Raw genomic sequence first — 21,658 nt, 5'->3', positions numbered from 1 at the left:
TTACTGTATGAAATTCAGGTAAGATATTACCAGCAGAGATGTGGGGCTTAAGAAAATCCAGCATACCACATACTGTCTCCTAATAAAATTTCTGTAGTGGAAGCAGATTTAATGATCACCTGTATGATAGTTAACCAGGAATCATGTCAGGATTCAAAGATCTGAGGAATCCAGAGATAAGTCAGACACAGCTGGTGCTTTCACAAAATATAAAATCCTGTTAGAAGAGCAGACATGTGTGTAATTAACACATGACAAATGCTCTCTTTGAAGAGAGTATGACGTCCTTTGCGAACCTGGGTGAACCTGGACAGTTGGTTAGGTCAGAAGTTTTGAGACTGACGTTTTGGCCAGGAAATACAGCAGAGGAGATGACATTTGTTCAGGACATTAACACCTGTAGAAAACAACCTAGTGGTATTTAGAGGTCAAGGGATATGAGTTTAATGCTGAGAAAGAACTGGAGGAAATTAATTATAAATTCTAATGCCTTTTATTTAAATGTTTTCTAATTTTTTATAAAGAAATTTAATATCACCGTATCACTGTAATGATAATTTATAGTATATTGAAAGATTTCCATTGTAATTTAGTGTCATCATTATTTCTCTCTGCATTGAAGTATTACTTATAGCACCTCCAGAAGTTCATTAGACTTACTTCATTACCATTTTCTATCTTCTCATGCTTTCAGGATTTGGGGATAGGACTTACGGTTTTCCCATAACTTTCTGTTCTTTTGTTTGATATTTTCAAATGATAAGATAATAGAAATATAAGGGCAAGTATTTTGTGTTGGAAAATAGCAAATTGTAGCAAGTAATAAACCCATGTTTTGAAGGAAAAAAAAGGCATGAAAACCACAGGATAAGGCCAACTACAGTTGTTGTAGTTTCTACTTTAAATTTGTTGAAGGACAAACAGAACTACCACAGTGATTGAAAATGCCCATGAATCTGCTTACTTGCCAGATAAGGAAACACACAAATGAGTGGCTCTGCCAAATAGTTCTCTGACAGGGACAGTTTATGTTGTCCGTGTGCTAGATAGTTCACTGTGGTGATGCCAGCCAATGAAGGATTGAAGTTTGCATCTTGGAGAGGGCAGGATGAATTGTCAGTCTCCACGTAGTTGGTTAAAACACGTCCTGCTATCCACTAGGCAGGAAAGGGTCTTCATATAAGCCCAGGGAGGGTCTGTTTTACTGGAGTCGTTGGAAATTCTTCATCCTCTACCAGCTTCACAGTTCAGCTTTGCCATTGATGGAGGCAAGTGTGCCGCAGGTAGAAAGGTCTACTTCCATGAGTCTTCTAATGTTTTTTCTCAGCTCTGTCATATTTATATTGTTCAAAGATAGTTTTAAAATTGTGAGCACTATTTTTAGTCAGTGAGAGTAATGATAAATGGGGGTGAGAACACAGCAGCTGCTTTGAGGCAAGAGGGTTTTTTAATGACCCCCTTTTTAATGCAAGTAGCTGAATATGCAGTGTCAACCCCGACTCACTTCCAAAACCTGGACAGTGTTTAACTGTGTGGTCATGGCCATTACTGTGTATCACGAGAATTCAGATTTGGATCTGGAAAAAAAAAAACTGGATTTTCTGATTTAATAAAATACTTTTAAAATAATTATAGTATGGCCTAAAAATATAAAGACTTAAAAATATATACTTACATACAGATGTAAACATTTTGATATTGGCAAATATAGCATGTTAGAACTCAGGGAACATTTGGGGAAAGTAGTGAAAATTCATTTTTTTTTTAAGTTTGGAAAAATAATCTTATTTTTAGGCTTCTAGTATCAGGTTCCTTATAAACTTCTTGATGATTTTTTGTGTGTGTCTCTGGCAAGCTTTAAAGCAATTCGGCATGTAGTGCCTTCTCATATATACATTAAATTTTGTTGAAAATGTTTTAGACTCAAACTTCAAAAAAACTCCTATGACTTAGATGCTGTGAAAACATTTTAATCTGTGCTTCTTGACGAAACACCCAGGTGGAGTTCCCAAGTCTGCATGTTCACTTAAATATTTATGGCCTTTGGAGAGGCCATGAGCAAAGCACAGGGAGAGAGAAGGAAACCCAAACTAAGCTCTCCTATTACAGCTCAGTTTCAGTAAAGGTGTGCTGCCTATCAGAATAGTTCGCTTTTTATGAGAATTTAACCCAAAAATGGTGTATTATCCTATTATCTAACTACAGTTTGACTTTTCCCAACATGGTATTAAAGCTACTTCTTAAGCTCCTGTCCTGTTTTCTCTTCTCCTCCTCTTCCGTCTCTCTTTCTTCCCTCTCAGTCTGGGGAAAGAATATGAAACTAAAAGCTGAAGGGTTGAGCTCTATTTATCCTTCCACCCTTCTTTTTAGGCTCTGTGTCTTGGCTCAATCAGTGAGCCTCAGCCCCTTCATCTCTAAAATGGGGGTAATAATACTTGCTCTGGAAGAGCCAGATGAGATAAGATACAGTCGATCCTCATCATTCACAAGAGTCACATTCTCTAAAGTCACCACAAACACTAAATTAGATAATACGGAACCGTGGCTCCACAACGTTAGGTACCTGTGAGCTTCTAGTCACAACACAACATTTTCATTAACTGTCAATATAGAATCTAGGGTTTTGTTTTCCTTTTTTAAGATTTTATTTATTTATTCATGAGAGACACAGAGAGAGAGGGGTAGAGACATAGGCAGGGAGAGAAGCAGGCTCACCTCAAGGAGCCCGATGTGGGACTTGATCCTGGGACTCCAGGATCACACCCTGGGCTGAAGGCAGGCGCCAAACTTCTGAGCCACCCAGGCGTCCTCAGAATCTAGTTTTATGTGGAGTCCTTAACCTTGAACTCCCAGACACAACATTATATAACTCATGCCTAAACAGAGCTTATCTGACACATATATTTTTTCTTCAGAGCACATCAGTGTCTTCACGCTTAGGAACACTGGATAGCACAGTAGCCCTATGCTTGAGGGATATTTTAAACAGTGAAATCGCCAGCCAAAAAGGAATAAAATAAGAAAAATGTGACACTACATAGAAAACAAAAGTGACGATAGAAGAGCTGAAAGAAGGCAGAGCATCAACCACTGCTGAGAATGTGTACATGAAGTGACACAGGTTCTTTGCTTGTACGAGTCCACAGATGACCATGCAAGTGTCATCAGTATGGGATTTGGGGACTGCAAATAAATTTTAGCAAGCAGAAGGATTTGAATCTGTAAACAATGAGGATCAACTATATATAAATGTACCTTGTAAATTCTTTTAAAGCACAATGTGCATTTCAGAATAATTTGCAGAATAAGTTACTTTGGGTAACATTTAACTCAGATATAATAATTTTGTATAAAGTTGATATTATCAATGTTAAGTTAATAAAGTATTAACTGTAGGCTGCTTGGGTGGCTCAGTTAAGTGCCTGCAGCTCAGTCATGACCTCAGGGTCCTGGGATCAAGCCCCATATCATCTCCCTGCTCAATGGGTTCTACTTCTCCTTCTCCCCCTGTCCCTCTCCACAACTTGTGCTCTCACACTCTCTCAAATAAACAAAATCTTAAAAAAAAAAAAAAAAAAAAACCTTTAAAGGGATGCCTGGGTGGGTCAGTGGTTGAGCTGCCTTTGGCTCAGGGTATGATCCTGGAGGCCTGGGATTGAGTCCCACATCAGGCTCTCTCTATGTCTGGAGACTGCTTCTCCCTCTGCCTAGGTCTCTGCTTCGTTCCCTCTTTGTGCCTCATGTATAAATAAATAAAATCTCAAAAGAAAAACCTTTAAAAATATAGTAATAAATACATTATTTGAAAAAGACTGCAAGTTCTTAGCTCAGTAAAGCTATGAATATAATTATTATTACAAATTCCTTAGCTCTTCAGCGCTCACATTTAATGCACAGTAGCTGGAGAACCACTATTATCTGACACTTTGTGTTTAGTGGTTAACATGGCTTTGTGACCTCATAATTGGGAGAGGGAGGGAGAACATTCCCTATGTATTACCAAAATAATATGTTTCTAAATATGTGACATTCATATGGAAACATTTTTATCTTAACTAGTGGTGTAAATGCTGTTCTTGGGCTTTTGGTACCATTTTATTTCTCAGACCAAGTACAAATTGACATTTTCAACCTGGTTTTGGTTAACTTACTTAATGTTGGAAATTGGAACTTTCCAGTGTAATCACCTCTGCAAAATACCACTATGGATTATTAGTATGTTATGCTGTTGACAGAAGTACAAATGGAAAACACACACATACCTATAGGAATTTCCTCATAGAACAAAATGGAAATAACCTGAGTGGCCTAAAGTTTATCAGGTAGACCTAATATTGGAAGTTACTTTCCTATTTTGAGATAAAACACTAGAGTTTAAAATATTCTTATTGGTAAATTCAGATTATGAGTATTTTTGTTGTTTGAAATAGCCATATTTCCACTGCTTAAAAAGCAGGCTACTAATCATAGTCTGCTTGGGCATGTATCAGTGTCAATGTGGCCATTTGGCAGCAGAGTCAGAAGCTCCAGTTAACCATGCAAATATATTTCATAGCATCACATTCCACTTTGTCAGAACCCCCCGTTGCCTTTATATTATTAACATAAATGCAGGTGCAAATAGCATTTATGTTCTTTGATAGAAAGCAGTTGGAGACATTTCACTGAGGGACACAACACTTTCAGATTGTGTACATCTGTTCAAATAATGTATCCAGCCCCAGTGACATGAACACAAGGATGGAAACATCTGCCCCTGAGACCATTTGCCATATAGCAGGTGCTTACATCTTATTTATGCAGATGGTTGGTATGATGAGTTGAGCTGGGATAAAAGCAAAGAAGTTTGACAGAGGTATTTAGCATGCTTTGCAAGCCAGAAATATAGGTTAGGTGTTTCATGTTTGTAAAAGTCTAATACTAATAAGAATAGAAATGCATAAGTCTTGTAAAGCTTTAATGGAATAAACATACTGCCCCTCTGTAGATTAATTGGCACCAAAATTATAAATATATTTACAGAAATTCCAACATCCAACTTAATGCTAGAAACAAAACTTATTAGTTTTATTTTAATAAAATGATTTTGAATGCATTTTCTTACAAGTTCTTTAAAACAGTGTTTTATTTTTTAAAAGATTATATACTACCAAGAAAATCTTGTGATGACATTTCCTAAAACTAGGGGAAAATACAAATATCATTTTTTAAAAAAATTTTTATTGGAATTCAATCTGCCAGCATATAGCATAACACCCAGTGCTCATCCTACCAAGTGCCCCCCCTCAGTGCCCATCACCCAGTCACCCCAACCCTCTGCCCACCTCCCCTTCCACTACCCCTTGTTCATTTCCCAGAGTTAGGTGTCTCTCATGTTTTGTCACCCTCACTGATGCAAAATACAAATATCATTAATTTAAATACAATTTATTACCTATTCCATGAATATAAATTCAAACCAAGTAAAATAAATTTTTGCAGCATTACATCTTTATAAGATTTTTGTCTAGCATTTTATTATTTAATCTTCATTCTACCATTTCCAATTACTGATATTTTAGTTATAATTGGTATTTTTATTAGGATAAATTACCTTTAAATGCCTTATTTTCGGGATCCCTGGGTGGCGCAGCGGTTTGGCGCCTGCCTTTGGCCCAGGGCGCGATCCTGGAGACCCGGGATCGAATCCCACGTCGGGCTCCCGGTGCATGGAGCCTGCTTCTCCCTCTGCCTGTGTCTCTGCCTCTCTATCTCTCTCTCTGTGACTATCATAAGTAAATAAATAAAAAATTTAAAAAAAAAAAAAAAATGCCTTATTTTCAAAACTGTGTCCCATGGACCTGCCGTATTATATTCTCACAAGAAACAGTAGTGAAGGAAACAAAAACTTATCAACCAAAAGCAAGACATTTCCAGATTTTGTCTTATGTTCTCATTCACCCACAGAACAAAAAAATCATAGAATCTCAAAAGAGCTGGGACATTAGATTTTATTTAGTTCAACAGTTCTCAAACTTTCATAGTTTGGGGACCCCTTTATACTCGTAAAAATTTGAGGACTCTAGAGAACATGTTTATGTCCACCATATCCAGTGGCATTTATCACTTTTGAGATTATAAACTGAAAATATGTATGTACTTGTGAATTCATTTTAAAATAACAATAACAAGCTCATTACAGCTGAATATAAATAACCTATTTTATGTAATTAGAAACAATTAGAAGACTGGCATAGACTTTGTTTTTTTTTCAAATATGTTGAAAGTCTAGCTTCATTAAAAATGTTGGAGTCTTATATCATCAGTCTTATATTCAGTATGTTGTGATATGTCATTTATGTTGAAGTGTTTGTAGAAGATCTAGTTTTACATTAGTTGGAAAGAGAGAGAGTATATTAATAGCCTTTTCAGATAATTATGCTTATTTTTCTTGATACAATGCCAAAATGTGTCCAATAACTGTAACTGACTTTAAATGAGTCAGGTAACTTCTTAAAGTTCAGTTGTGATGAGAAATTTGAAACTTATGTCAAGATGCTTCTTATATTCTGCTACTTTTTGATCTGGCTTACATTTGAGTTAGTCTTTTAACCATCCATGTAACATCAGGTATGGGTTATTTTGGGGGGAGGGGAAAGTTCACTGAGTTTGTGGATCTTCTGTACATCATTTTAGCCAGTATTTTAAAGATCCTCTTTGTTCATGTGACCACCAGTCCCATCCCAAAAATCATTAAGTATTCGGAAGTTTCAGACTCCCAGTGATGGATTCATGTTTTCCAAAATTCTAACTGCCCCTTTTAAGAGTACTTTTTTTTTTTTTTTAATCACTGGCAGTGGTTACCATCAGTTTTTTTTTTTTTTTCTTGTAGTGACAAGCTTTGTTCATCCACTTTTGGGAAAATATCTGCCAAATACCCATGTTTGACCATGCTCTTTCAACATGTGTCTGTCAGATGTTCTTTCAAGTAAAAGTGGTATTCCATGACAAAAGGCGCTAGATCAGCTTCACAACTCAGTGGCACACGTGCTTTCCCTCAGGTCATCCTTAGGTATGCAGCAGAAGGTTCTATGCTATGAACCATTTCATCACACAGAATTTTAAAATGGCATGTAAGGACCATGGTTTTTATAACACTAAAATTGTGTGCTGCTTCTGCTGTGTTGTACTGAGAGAGTGTGTTAAGAATATGGCTGTGTGGACAGTTTGCTGTCATTGCCTGAACTCAGGCTAAGGTGCCAGAGCACTTTGACCCAATGCTCCCTTTTGTCCCATCAGTGCAACATATGCAAAGGTCAACACACTGGAAAAGGCAAATGGCATCTTGTTATTAGTATGAGAGGAGGGTGTTGGGACCCTTCCCAGGGTTTGCAGACCACATTTTGAGGACTGATGCTCCACTCTCATCCATTCTTAAAGGAAGCAGCTAAAGATCAATAAGGATTATTATCTTGCTCAGACTAGTTCCAGTAGCAAAAGGAAGAACCAAAGCCAGCCTTCTGCTCTCCTTTTTTTATGTAATTTGTTTGCTTTTCCCTGAGGAACTCCTTCTCCCCCAACACCACCAAAAAAGGGAAAAGCCCCCAGATCCATAGGCCACAGCACTGATGTTTGATCAAGTTTATTAAAGGGGCAGGGCTTTCCACAGAAGGAATTCAGAAATTCTTTCAACATTTTTAGACTTTTTTGCTCCCACTGTTTTCTCCGTGACTTCCATTTCAAAAGCCAGTGGTATGGGATTAGAAAATCTATATTATTTCTACACTATAAAAGACGTTTGTAATGATTTTTTTCTTCATTTTTGCACATCATAAAAAAGTACTTTAAGTCACTACTTAGATGTGTCATTAAATATATTGTGTAATTGTTGCTTTTAAAAGGTTACTTTTGGTGTGAGCCTGATTTTCCCACTGGAAACTGTAAAAGAAGGCCACCTTTGCAAGAGCCTAGCTTTTAGTGCCCAGGATACTGTGAAGGGAATCACTCTGTGTATTAACTGCCCTTCCAGCATCCATGCTATGGATTCCTATTAGAAAAAGAAAGCTCACTCTCTCTCCTGATAGTTACACTCTGTGATTGGAAAAGGGTAGTCAAAAAGATCTTTATTTTCTCAACATAGGGATGGATTATGTGGCACTCATTAGCCACTGGGGGAGACTGACATATGACTAGATAAATTGCAAAACATCTTAATAAGTAATAAGTTCAGTGTGTTGGAATTTCAGAGGAACAGCTTTGGTGCTAGACAGACCTGGCTTCAAATCTAATTCTCACCAGCCTTGTGCCCTTACAGGAAATATTCAGTTTCCGTGTCCATAGACTGGAAATGTTAATATTAAGAGTTGGTGGAGGATTAAATAAGATATAATAGATTAAGCACCCAATCTGACTCCTGAAAGTAGGACATTTTAGTATTCCACAATGGAATTTAAGGGGGTAGGGGACTGAGGGATGAATGCAAGTTGATGAGTAGAGACAGGGACCATATATACTAACTACTATTAAATTTTCTCAAGAAAAGAAAGGAGGTAGGGAAGTAGCTTGAAGAGGAGATAAAGCCCAAATACTCTTTATTGGTGTTTTGGGTTTTATATTTTTTGTGTTCAACAAAAGCAAAGGAGAAAGCAAGACAGTATGGTTGAGAGTTAATAGTTCACTCATTAGTGAATAACATATTGTGTGATGGCTGTGTACCAGAATCTGGGGACTGAGGTCCTGGAAGTGAATAAAATGAGCTCCTGCTTGCTTGGAGCTTATATTCTAGCAGGAGGAGATAGATAATATTATACCATTATAATGAAGGACAGTTAAAGCAGAGAAAGAAACAGCAGGTGATCATATGGGGCTGAACAGGTACTTCTAGATAGGATGGTCAAGGAAGGCTGGGAGCTCACTGATGGTAAAGGACCTCTGAGGCAGCATGAGGGGCCTGGAGAGAAGCATGGGGTACAGAATAGGGTTGGAAATACTCCCATTTCCTTAATCTAAAATGCACATTTTTTTCACATTTTACTGTCTTGGGACTTGAGGTAGATGAGTTGTATATTTAGAGTAACAGTGATTCTCCCTCCTTTTCCCTCACTTTTGAATAGGGAAGTTTATTTGTGTTGTCTAATTACATATAAGAATTTAGAAAAAAGGAGAAGGAACAGTACATGAGTTCCTACTTGATGACTTCTCTTTTGTGCACAAGGTCCTAGTTGCTCTAGGTTGCTATAGAAAAGTCTCATAGAATAAGTGGCTTATAAATTGTTTGTCACAGTTCTGGAGGCTGAAAGTACAAGATCAGAGTCCCAGCTTCGTCAGATTCTGGTGACAGCTGTTGGGGAGGAAAAATTTTTTCTCTACCCTTTTTGGTTCTTTGGCTGACCTAATAATCATATTAACAGAGGACAAGAGAAAAACAAATTTAATTATGTGTGAATGGAGGCCCCACAAAGACAATGAAATCAAGGATAAGTTGGGCAATTGATATTTATAGGCCATCCTGAGCTAAGAAAGGAGTAGGGGCCTGAGGCTTCAAAGGGGAGGAAGGTAATTCATAGGATGATAAGAAGAGCAGGTGTTTGGTAATTAGATGTTTGCCCTGCTATATACAGATAAGGCATTTAGATCAAAGTTATCTCTGGTAATATATCTCTCTCTGATCCAGGCCCCCTAGCAAAATTCTTTTAGGTAGTTAGGAAGAGGTAAAAGTTTTTCTTGAGTCTTCTGGGTCTTGATTGCCTTCAGTTCAAAATAAGCCACATACCAAGGATGCCTAGGTAGCACAATCAGTTAAGTATCTGAATCTTGGTTTCAGTTCAGGTCATGATCTCGGGGTCCTAGGATTGAGCCCCACATTGGGCTGTATGCTTTGCACAGAGTCTACTTGAGATTCTCTCTCTCTGTCCCACTGCCCTCCCACCACTCATGCTCTCTCTCGCTCTCTCTCTCTCTCTCTCAAATGAATAAATCTTTAAGAAATAATAATCCATATGCCAAAGTAGGACATTTTGGGGTCATGTATTCTGCTCCCCTTCAGAATCCTCCTCTGGGTTGCAAACCAACATCTTTTCATTGTATCCTCACATGGCAGAAAGAAAGCAAGAGAGTTCTGGGGTCTCATTTATGAAGACATCAATCCTATTCATAAAGGTTCTTCCTTCATGACCTAATTCTCTCCCATTGGCCCCATCTTTGAATATCATTATACTAGGGCATTAGGATTTCAACATATGAATTTTGGGGTAACACAAACATTACATCCATTGCAAGGTCAGTGCCAAAAATCATTGGTGAGAGAGAGACAAAGATAAATTGGGGGTGGAGGAGAAAGAGGGTGCCTCAGAAAAGCAATGAGAGAACCTGAGCGAGGCCCAATAAGAAACTGAGGAGAGTCTCTTAGGGATAAAAAAAGATTGTGGAATAGGTCTGCAGTTCGACACTAGATACTTTAAATTTGTAATGTCTATTGTTCACGGTGGTTGGAGTTCTCAGCACTAGGCAGCAGGCAGTGGGAGTAGAGAGCAGTGTGGAACCAGGTAAGATAGATGCTGTAGGAAGACAGCAGTGGGGTGAACCCACCATATGCTGGCAGTGTGCATGGATGGTCAGCCATTAGGCCAGCTCCAGAACCAGGGGTCATCTAACCTAAGTACACACACATACAAATGTGCAGAACCTTGAGAAAAAAAAAGAATGCAAGTGGACTGCATAATCACTGTATCTCTTCAGGAATGATAGAGAGTTAACTCTTACATGTTTCTAACATGTAGATGAGAGTACATGTTCCTTCCACCAGACTTTGTCATTGCCATCCAAATAACAATAAAGGTGTTGATGGAGAAGAAGCCAAGCAGAATTCAAAAGGAAAGGATTCCAAAGTGGTCCTACAGCTTTCCAACTCTGAGGATTCTGCACTAGCTTGCGTTGGCATCTGATTACCTTAGCTGCATCTCAGAATCTGTATTTGCTAGTTAACTCATATACAACCAATCTGGTCAGTGCCACAAAGATAATCATCAGTGGGTGCCTGGTGCTTCCTTTTCTCTTTATTTTCTTCAATATGTCAGTATCACAGGTGGTCTCTCTATATTAATCAAGGTGTATCCTGATTAAGAAATAATTAACAGCCAGGACGTACTAAGCAGCAGTTTTAGGGAATAATAATCTACATGACAAAGGCATACACAGTCCTGTGCATTTGCACTTACAAATCATGAACTATTTGATATAAGAGCTGAGGTACAGAAAAACTTGCAGCAAAAAGGGTTATAAATCACTGTGAGTTGAAAATAAATTAGAAGTAAAAACAAAACATCTGTAAAACTATACCGTAAAGCCATGGAACAATTACTTCATTTTTAAAAATGCAGTTTGTGTACTCCTTAAAATTGCCCATTCTATAAAGTAAACATACTTTTGAAATCACAGTATAAAAATATCTTTGTGATTCCAGTCCCTTGCTTTTAACCCTATTGTGATCTTCACCACGTTGATTTCATAATCATGGTATTTTGACCAAAGGCAAACCTTCTATATGTGTCCTCATTTCATTGTTCCCACAGACTGCACATTCTCATGTTGAAAGCTTATCTTTCTGTTTATCTCACTAAGGAAAAGGTTTTCTTCACCAACTGTCATCTTGTTACTCATCCCAGATACTTACCTCTTCCAACTGATATTAAAGTAGAAGATTAAAGAAAGGGACCCATTTTTTAATTTCTTGGTGGAAGAATTCTGCTCACAAGGCATTCATGCAGCCTACTAAAGCTCTTTTGCCAGAGACATTTCCTTGCTTACTCATTGTGTTGAAAAACCACTGACTCAGAAAATGTCAGAATCTTCTGGAAAGACGATGTGCACAGATATTTGCTATGAGTGCTAAGACATCCAACAAAATGATATGCTGCTTTTTTACCTGCATGAAGTTCAGTTATCAAGGTCTTCTGAATTTCAACCATGTGACCCCACTGCATCTTAATAATTCTAGTAATATTAACTGAAGAATGGGAGAGTGGGATTAATAAAGCATTTTAAAAGTTTCTATTTGTCTTGCTTTGTGTCCTCCAGAGTTCATTAGCTTTTAGTTAAATTTTCATTCTACTCAGTCATTCTTAGATTGGGGTAAAGATACAAAACTGAGTTTTGTAATAATGAATAAAATCTTGCCTGTGTTATAATTTTTTTGGCCAAAAAGATTAATAACTTTATCTTTCTAAATGTATTAAAAATTTAAAGATTTCATATAGTTTTCAACTGCTTTTCATCAGAAGCACTTGAAATAAAAAATTCCTCCCAGAAATAAGGACTGATAGAAGAACTGATAATTAAAATGAAGGAGAAATTCATTGAAATTGGGATTAGTAAAATGTATTTTAAATGATAAAGCTTTTAAAATTTTCTTTTCATTTGGGACATGAATTATGTGGCCCAAAAAAAGAATAGTTACTTGAACTTATAACAAACCATGTTGTATTAATTTTCCTTTTATTGCCATTAACATTTTAGGTAATTGGCTTTTAGATTCTTCCATAAAGAATGCTTGTTTCCTCTTGCTTCCTTCTAATTTATTCAATTTCATGGGTTCCTCTTTCGGTACCCACCTTTTCTTTTCCAAACTCAACCTGTCTTAAATGTTTTTCTTAATGAGTTCCTCACAAAAATACTGAAATCTACAAGAAAGTGTGTTTTTTTTTTTTTAAGAAAGTGCTTTCAGAATCGTGGTTGACGTGTTCCTATCTTCTGTGAGAGTCCACATATTTTTCCTCCTGAACTGAAAAATCAGATGGCTATTGCTCTCATGGTGCTGCAGAACTGTGGCCAGCATCCCTGGTTCTGCTCTAGGTCTCTTTCTTCCCAGGGCCACTGAGACCTTGGCTCACCCCCTCCCCCTGTAAAGGCCTGCCTAGGGTGGAGAACAACAACAATTAGCCTCAATACTCAATATAAACAAAAGCAGGGAAGAGTGTCCCCATAAAAAAGCTCTTTAAAATGCGCATATGTTAACTCCTATTCACAATAATTGTTCATCTGATTAGCACTTTGTCAACTGGGATGTAAAACTTGGGGGTAGGGAGGTAGAGGGGGTGATCAGATAGATGAGATGAGGGGAAGGTCAAGCTGCCATGATAGGTGGCTGCAGAGTGGCAAGAAAGAAAAACTACTTTACAGTTTTATTGGGACCATTATTCACAAGTAATAGCCATTTCTTCCCTCTTTTCTTCATTTACCTTTCAGAAAAGAAACATTAGTTTAAGGATTCAGGACTATTTCCATATGATTAGCAATTCAAGATTTGTGCACTTTTTTCCTTCCCACCAAAAACAACCGTCAGGAACTGCATACTTTTTGTCAAGAAAAAGTGAAAAGCTAATGTCTGCTGAGCATCTCACTGTGATAGGCACTATCCTGGCACCTTCGTGGGTACTTTTTTCATTGAGTCCTGACAGTGACCTTTGCACAAGGTATTCTTATCCCCATTTCATGAAGGACAGTTTGGCTCAGAGTGTGACATTCCCAAGCTACGAGACAGAGCCACAAGCTGAAACCACATCTGTTTGAACCCAAACCCTATGTTTTTACTGGAGACTATGATAGTGGCCATAACCATGCATAATAGCTCAGTCAGCGTGGACAAGTAGAAAGAGCCCTTGGAATCAACTGGGCCAAGGTTTGAGTTCCAGCAGCATTACTTTGCCAGCTTTGAAATCTTTAACTATAAAAAGTACCTAATAGTAGTTTCTCTTTAAGACTAGCTATTTGAGAGAGAGAGCCTGTGTGCTAGCACGTACAAGCGGTGGAAAGGGCAGAGGGAGAGAATTTCCAAGCAGACTTGCTGAGCACAGAGCCTGATGTGCTCTATCTTATGACCCAGGCGATCAGGACCTGAGCTAAAATCAAGAATTGGATGCTTAGGGATGCCTAGGTGGCTCAATGGTTGAGCATTCTGCCTTTGGCTCAGGGCATGATCCTGGGGTCCAGGATCAAGTCCCTGGTCGGGCTCCTTGCAAGGAGCCTGCTTCTCCCTCTGCCTACATCCCTGCCTCCCTCTGTGTGTCTCTCATGAATAAATAAATAAAACCTTAAAAAAAAGAGAGAGAGAGAGAGAGAGAGAGAGAGAATCAGATACTTAACCCACTGCACCACCTAGGCACCCCTCTCAGAAATTTCAAACTCAGGTTTTTGTGGCCATTCAATGACATGGTGCATGTAAAGTATTTGATGTGTGCTAGAACGTAAAGAAACTCTGATGCTCAGAAAGCAGGAATCCTCTTCCTTCCTAAGGGAGGCAACAAGTCCCTGTTTGGCAGGACAGCTCTCAGCTGCCTGTGGTGCGGGGAGGGTGGCCGACTCTTGCTGGCAGTGTGACAGGAAGGAAGGAGAAGGCGTTAGCTGAGACCATGGCTCTGCAGAGCAGGGAAGTTTGCAAGCAGAAGGGACCAGACTGGACTCTGATATAAGACACTCGATTAGGGAAGTGCCTCTTTCCTTTGTGTGGTATCAGATTGCCTAAAATTTGGGTCCTAGATGCACTGATTCTTGGAGGTCTTAGTGCTACAGATAAGGGGACTAGAGATGATGTTTGGCATCCCGAGTCCTTAGACTTGTGCCTGTCACCAGCACATTTTGCAGTGCACTCTGCAGTCAGTGCAGAGGAAATTCCTGTTAACTGTGGCTGCAGAGACTGAGCGGTACCTTGGGGAGCGAGTAGGCAAGGGCTCAGTGTGTTCATAGGTTTTTCAACAAAATTAAGTTGAGCTCCTTCGCGTCATGAGATTATTTCTTTTATCTTGTACATCTCCAAGATTTTACCATATTTGTTTTAACCAGAGGCCACTTGGAAAACAGTTTGAACCCCAACTGGAATTTATTATTTGAAAGCCAAGTGAGAGGGAGAATAGGGATGCCAGCAAATAAAATTTAAAATAGGGTTTTTCAGTTTAATAAAAATAAGACCTAAACAGCATCTGAAAATTCTGGCCCTTTGTGGCGAAGACTTTGGCAGCACTTTGGTTCAGAGCTTAGGTCCAGGGAGCCCATTTCAAGAGCAGGGACTCTCGTCTCTCTGCCCATTCACTATTCCATGCTCAGCAGAAGGCCCCAGAGTCAAAGGGGTGATGGAACTGTGCCCAAACCATCGAAGGGACGGGCAGGAACAACTTTACTCAGGAGCAACAGAGCAGACCCTGGTTCTCAATGTGGAAACCAAGGAGGCACTTGATGATTGCAGTCATCTATAGAATGGCCAGCCCTTGTAATTTTCTCTTACTCAGTATTTTCTAGACCTTGTTGTGATCAAGCTGGCTGCCATACTGGCACTTTAGCACCATCAAGCCCACCGTCTTCTCCCTGCTGTCCCTCCCTGCAACCAACACCCATCATACCAGTTGTCTGATGGTGTTGGAAGAGGAGGAGGATACACATTGTCCTTTGTCCAGACAGTTACGATCTGGCAACCTTATTGGACTTGTCTGAGTCCTATGGATAGTAAAAGCAAACTCAACATTTTAAAAAATCTGCTTTAATCTTCAAATGAATATTAATTTTTTGTGAATTCTCTCTAATGAGTGAGCTTTCAGAAAGTCTCATTTAATGATAAATGAAGTTTTGGGATATGATAAGCCGTTTCTATTTCGAGTTTCCTTTTTTTCCCCCCTTCTTAAAATTCAGAGATAACATTATACCTTGTAGTTAATTGCGGCAACCTTGTATATAATTTAGTCCCTTGGAGGGGAGAATGAAAGAGAGGAAGGTCTTTAGTTCAAATCAGAATGGGACAGATCTGCGAGGTGTGGACTTTGGCACGTAAATTAATTTCCTTGTCTCATTTGTCTTAACCTGTGAAAAGGGAACAAAAATAGTTATTTGCAAAGTTTGTGTGAGGGTTCAATGAAAAGACCTAGCACAGATTCCAACTCATAGTAAGGACTCCGTACCTCCGTTTTTCTTTAATCCATAGTTACATCCATTTTTCACCAACTGTAAATGCCACTTTGCAAAAGTTATTTTTAATACACTTAACATAGAAAAAAACAGCCCATATTTAAAATCCTAATATTAAGTTTCACATTGTATAATTGCACAACATTAATTTTACTGAGTGAGCCTTTTATGTTTTCAGTTAATAAAGTCCATGTTTAGTGCCTGAGAGCCCTGTGAGTCTCTTTAACTGTGTTATGGGAAATTTTGCAGGATTTCCAGAAATTATGAATGTCACTGGAAGTTTCTACCTCTCATTATTTAGTGCACAGTTCCTTGAGATCTATAATTCAGTAGGTGACAGGGGAGGGTTTTTAGATCACGCCATCTGGGGAGGCCTTGTAAATGCGTATGGAGCAAACCACTGTCGTAATTGCATTGCCAAGAAAGGCTTCCTGCAGTCACACCGTCCTAGTATTTTAGAGTTTTAAAAAGTTAACAGCATTTTCAGCTTCCTCTAAGGACTCCTGTTGTTCAAACTACTTTAAAAAAATTGTAGTCATTCTAGCATAACTGACCTTTATTGCAAATTGCGTCGTTTTGTCCTAAAGAGCCCAGTGTTTGCGGGACTCTCATTGTCCTTGGGAAGTAATGAGCTCAAGTACTTCTCAGTGTTTAACTTTGGGGGGTAGTTATGCACGGCCTGTCAGATTATTAGATTACTTCCCTCATCGTTAGCAATTCTTGTCCTTAAATAGGCAACAAAGAAAAGAGAAAACCGAAGACACTCCGTGTGTACTCTAGACATGCTCATTTATGCAGAGACACACACATACCCACCACAACTAGCCCCAAAGGTACCCGTTTTAAAAACAGATTCAAAAGGGAAATTTAATTTTCCTTGCATTCATTCAGCGGATATTTGTGAGCACCTCCTGTGTGCCAGGCACAGGGAGTATTCAGTGGGAAAGAAGCATGTGTCCCATGCTTCATGGGAAACATGCCCCCAACCCAAAGGCCACCACCAGTGCCAGTTTCTTTTGCTTCCCTTCAGAGATATACTGTGCATAGAAGGAATATATTTGTGTGTGTACCTCACTATTTTTTTGTAATCCAAGTGATAGCACACTATCCATCTCACATCTTGGAGAATATTCCAGATTGGTCTAGCTCATCCTTCTTTCTTACTGTTGCATAGCATTACACTAGATGGTTGGATGGTTATTTTATGATGTCCCTGTTGCTGGACATATTGAAGTAATTCCTAGGGGATGTTTTTCTTCTATTTTAGGGCCTTGTGTCTTTCTCCTCTGCTTTTACATTTCTTCTAGTGCATCACCCCATTCTGTGTCGTTCCATCAATAATGATTCTGGGAAAAGGGACACATCACCACCTTAATAGACACCCTCACCCTTGTCTGTACTTCCTGACTGATCCAAGCCAGCATGACAAGGTTACATTTATCCAAGGTTACATTTACCCACAGATTTCTTGTGATCACCTTATAATTGTTGATCTTGAAGACAACAGATCAACTTTCCTACTCCAGGATCCACTGCTTTGAATTACAGCAAACTTGACAGTTGACTCCATTTGACAGGCATCACCCCCATCACCTAGGACTCTGGTTGCAGCTGCCCTGGCTGCTCACTGTCCAATGTTCTCCTGTGCTGAAGCAGCCAGGTACCCCAAGGGGCTCCCTTTGCTCCTGGATCAGAGGCGGCCTCCTTTTCCTTTGAATGGCATTGCTCTCGCAGTGTGATTTTATTTCCACCATAACATAGAAACTTTTGAAGATCAATCAAAGCACAGTAACTTTAAATGCATCATAATTAGATCTCTCCCTTTTGGATGGCTCTATAAAGTGTATCTTGTTTCATTTCTGGAAACCTTAACTGCCAGAAGGTTGCTTTCTCACACTTGGTCATAAAAACATAGGAAGCCCCTTCCCAACTTAAATCTTTAGAGATTTTGAAGTGACCTTGACCACTGGTTGTTGCTTCAGCTGTACTTTCTGGTTTCTATTATTTCTGCTCTTCTTCATGTTGACATCACCTTTCTGTGCCTCTGAGGTTCAATTTTTCCATTTCTAGTTGTTTCTTCTCTCTTCAACCCCTGCTTTGCCCCTCTGTGGATATCTGGTTTTTGTTTGTTTGTTTTTGTTTGTTTTTTAAAGCAGTTTCTTCTTCAGCACTGGCTTGTTGCTTTGACTGTGTTATCTTGTACCTGAGCAGCATAATTTACTGTTCTCTCTCATTCCCCCAGATGGTTAGTCAGCAGGTCTCACCAGTCCCCTTTATATTAAAGGGTTTTATCATGATGCTAACCCAGTTTCTTATTCTGGCAGTGAAATTAAATTTAAAAATATATATGATTTTCTAGAGATAGAGGCTTTCCTTTTTTAATTTTGAAATTTTGGAAAAGTTAACATTTGCTTTTGAACTGTGGCCCCCTGAGTGTCCAGTGGTTGAGCATCTGCCTTCAGCTCAGATCATGATCCTGGAGTCCTGGGATTAAGTCATGCATTAGGCTCCTTGCAAGAAGCCTGCTTCTCCCTCCTATGTCTCTGTCTCTCTCTGTGTGTCTCTCATGAATAAATAAATAAAAATCTTTCAAAAAAAATTAACTGAGGCCCCCTTTCTTCCTTTTTTTAAGACAATTTTCTAAACTCAATCTGTAAATTCTTTATTTTAGCCATTTATCACTTAATTGCCACTTACAGATTCAACAAATAATTATAACATTTCTGCCACATGCCCAACACTGTCCTGGGCCCTGGAGACTAGACAAGCTCTGCCCTCCAGAAATCCACTTTAGTGAGAGGAGGCAGTGGCCCATGATGTAATCCAGGAGATGGAGCCAATGTGCTAGAAAATGACAACAGGAAAGCAGGTGGGGAGTTCAATTTTAATTAAGGGGATTAGAGATGAGCTCCCCAGGAAGAAGCCATTTGACCAGACTCAAGGAAACACAGTAGCAAGTGCTGGGGATTTACCTGGAGGGAGAAAGGCATCCTGGCAGTGAGCACAGTGTGAAAGCTAAGGAAGTGGGTGTGTGACACCCAGAAGGAACAGCAAAAAGTCCCCCATGCTGGAGGGGAGCAAACAGAGGAAGTTGGTCAGAGAGGATCCCAGGAGCCCATGGCGGGAGGCCTTTCATACCATCTCAAGGACTTTGGCTCTGGCTCTGAGATGAAGAGCCATTGGACAGTTTTGAGCAAGTGAGTGAGGGGATATGTCTTGTTCTGTGAGGCATTATTGTCACATATTATTTCAGGGAGATTTATGACTGATTAAGAAAGCAGCCTTTCTTCTAGTTATTTTGTGTTTAGTCAGAGTACGAAATGGTTCTAAAGGACACTGAGTTTTCTCTCCTCTTCCTTCCTCATTGTTGTGTAAATGCCCAAGACCATTATTATTATTAATATCATTTAATAAGCCTGGTCTTTCAGCAACCAAGAGCTGTCAGTAACATTAAGCTTTATATAAACTCAATCCTGGGGGTGCCTGGGTGGTTCAGTCAGTTAAACGTCTACCTTCAGCTCAGGTCATGATCCCAGGGTCCTGGGAAGGAGCCCCGCATCAGGCTCCCTCCTCAGCAGGGAGTCTGCTTCTCTTTCTCCCTCTGCTGCTCCCCCTGGTTGCGCATGCACACACGGGCGCTCTCTCTCTCTCATAAATAAAAAAATAAATAAATAAATAAATAAATAAATATCTTTTTAAAAATCAATCCTGATTTAACATATTTCTTTACAACTTATTTCAGTACTTCTTCCACAAGGATGAGAAGATAAGGCTGAAAATGAAAGACATTTGAATTCAAAGGCCACAAATACAGAACCAGAAAATAAATCACAGTATGGTAGGAAGGAGAAGCGAATATGGCAGACTCATTTAGGAGACTGTCAAGAGGTGATTGGCCTATTTACCCACAAACTTCATGGAAACCAAGCTAAAAAGGATACCAACAGATCACACAATTATCCTGACCTGAGTTTTTCCAGACCATAGTGCTTGTCTTTTCCCATCTTACTCTAATGCAAACTGCCATGTGATATAGGTTTTTAGCATGCTTCTTCCTCCCCCAAAAAGTGATTACTTTCTAAAAGTTGGTCAGGGGCACCTGGCTGGCTCAGTGGTTGCGTGTCTGCCTTTGGCTCAGGTCATGATCCTGGGTCCTGAGACTGAGTCCCTCGCAGGGACCCTGCTTCTCCCTCTGCCTATGTCTCTGCCTCTCTCTGTGTGTGTCTCATGAATAAATAAATAAAATCTTTAAAAAAAATTTAAAAAATAGAACAAGTTGGTCAGTATGCATTTCACCATCATTCCTACTATGCGGCTTATTTATGTGAGGAGTGTCATTTTTGCCAAAAGAAATAACTTCCCGCTAAAATTGTTAGTTTTGGTAATTGTAGACATTAAAATCAAGGCTGATTTTTAAAAATGTTTTAATTCTGTTTCAGTAGACTGAAACAGATTGCCAGCTTCTGGAGGCAGAAATTGTGTCTGTTGTTCACCCTTGTGTCCTTGGTACCCCCTGAACATCCCTTCAGGTCTTCATCCACAACTCCAAAATCTCAAAAGCTCAGAAAACAAAATTTTATCAAAAGTTGGGTACCAACATTCATTCAGAGGCTAGGCCTGAACTGAGTGAGCCTATTTAAAAAACACTCATCTGTCCCACTTTTTGTGAATACTCATGTATATTACTACAGACGTGATAATAGATCTAATTTGAGTGCTTTGCAGACCCTGCTGGGTGTTCTATAACATTTGGTTTATGCGTCTTACTACTTCTCTACAAATTTTTCCTAAAGGAAAAGATAATTCAGTTCTTAGAATCAGTGCATCGAAATGTTGCCTTAATTATTCTCTTAGAGTAGTTGTAATTGGTCTTCAGCTAACCTAGTAAATCCCAAGAGTGGGAAGTGTTATTGTTACCAGTTAAAATTGTCCTAATTAGTGTCCTAGCAGGTGATTTTTATGGGATTCATGTATTCATTATGTTGTCTCTGTATCTTATCATTTTGTATCATTTTGTTTTTCTTCAACATTTTTTAAGGTGTCACATCAGCCTTTTTAATGCTGGCGACTTAATTGCAAAAGCACACATAAACAGAAAGGTGTGAGAAGAAATTCACAAGTCACATGAGTAACAGCAACAAAGCTAGCATTCAGTCTGGAATTCCTCCGCCGTGCAAAACAACCCACTGCCAGTGGGTCGAATGGTGTGTCTTGAAAGGGAGAGAGAAATGAGCTTGATACAAGAAACATTTGTTTCACACTGAAAATACAGTGGGAAGTATGGATGTAAATTAAATATAGGCTTTCCCCTCTCCAAGCTTAATAGGGAAAATGAGACGTGTCCATAAAATAAATGAAATACACAGCAGAACATACCAGAGGAGAGCCCTTGCAGCTCGGGGGGCCGGGAAGGGAGATCAGGAATCGGAACATAGGTACTTGGAGAGGGTGAGCTCATGGAGTACAGATGGGAGAGGGAGTCCAGCTATCGAGAAGCTAGCTCTGTGTTGAGTAGTAGAGACACACAAACAAATAAATTATTACAGAAAGCAGTATATGTTATCCTGGGGGCTTTGGAACCATAGTGGAGAATGATCAGTCCTTGGGAAGGTGGGCAGGAGTTGACTGTAGGGCAGGGTCTTGAGGAACTTGGGAGTTCACCCAGAAGGGCCGGGGTGGGTAACCTCTCAACAGCCCGACAGCTGCATGAGGTGACTTGTCATATTGTATC

At 39.3% G+C, this 21,658-nt stretch overlaps 1 protein-coding gene across 10 annotated transcripts in view; it reads left to right on the top strand.

The window, feature by feature from the left end:
- ZNF438 (zinc finger protein 438) overlaps positions 1-21,658 on the top strand; it is a 400,000-nt gene that overhangs the window by 373,852 nt on the left and 4,490 nt on the right. The gene's annotated exons all lie outside the window — the stretch shown is intronic.

This window comes from Vulpes vulpes, chromosome 2 (genome assembly GCF_048418805.1).
Source record: "Vulpes vulpes isolate BD-2025 chromosome 2, VulVul3, whole genome shotgun sequence".
Classification (NCBI taxonomy): domain Eukaryota; kingdom Metazoa; phylum Chordata; class Mammalia; order Carnivora; family Canidae; genus Vulpes; species Vulpes vulpes.
This window is presented reverse-complemented; position numbering and strand designations above follow the sequence as displayed.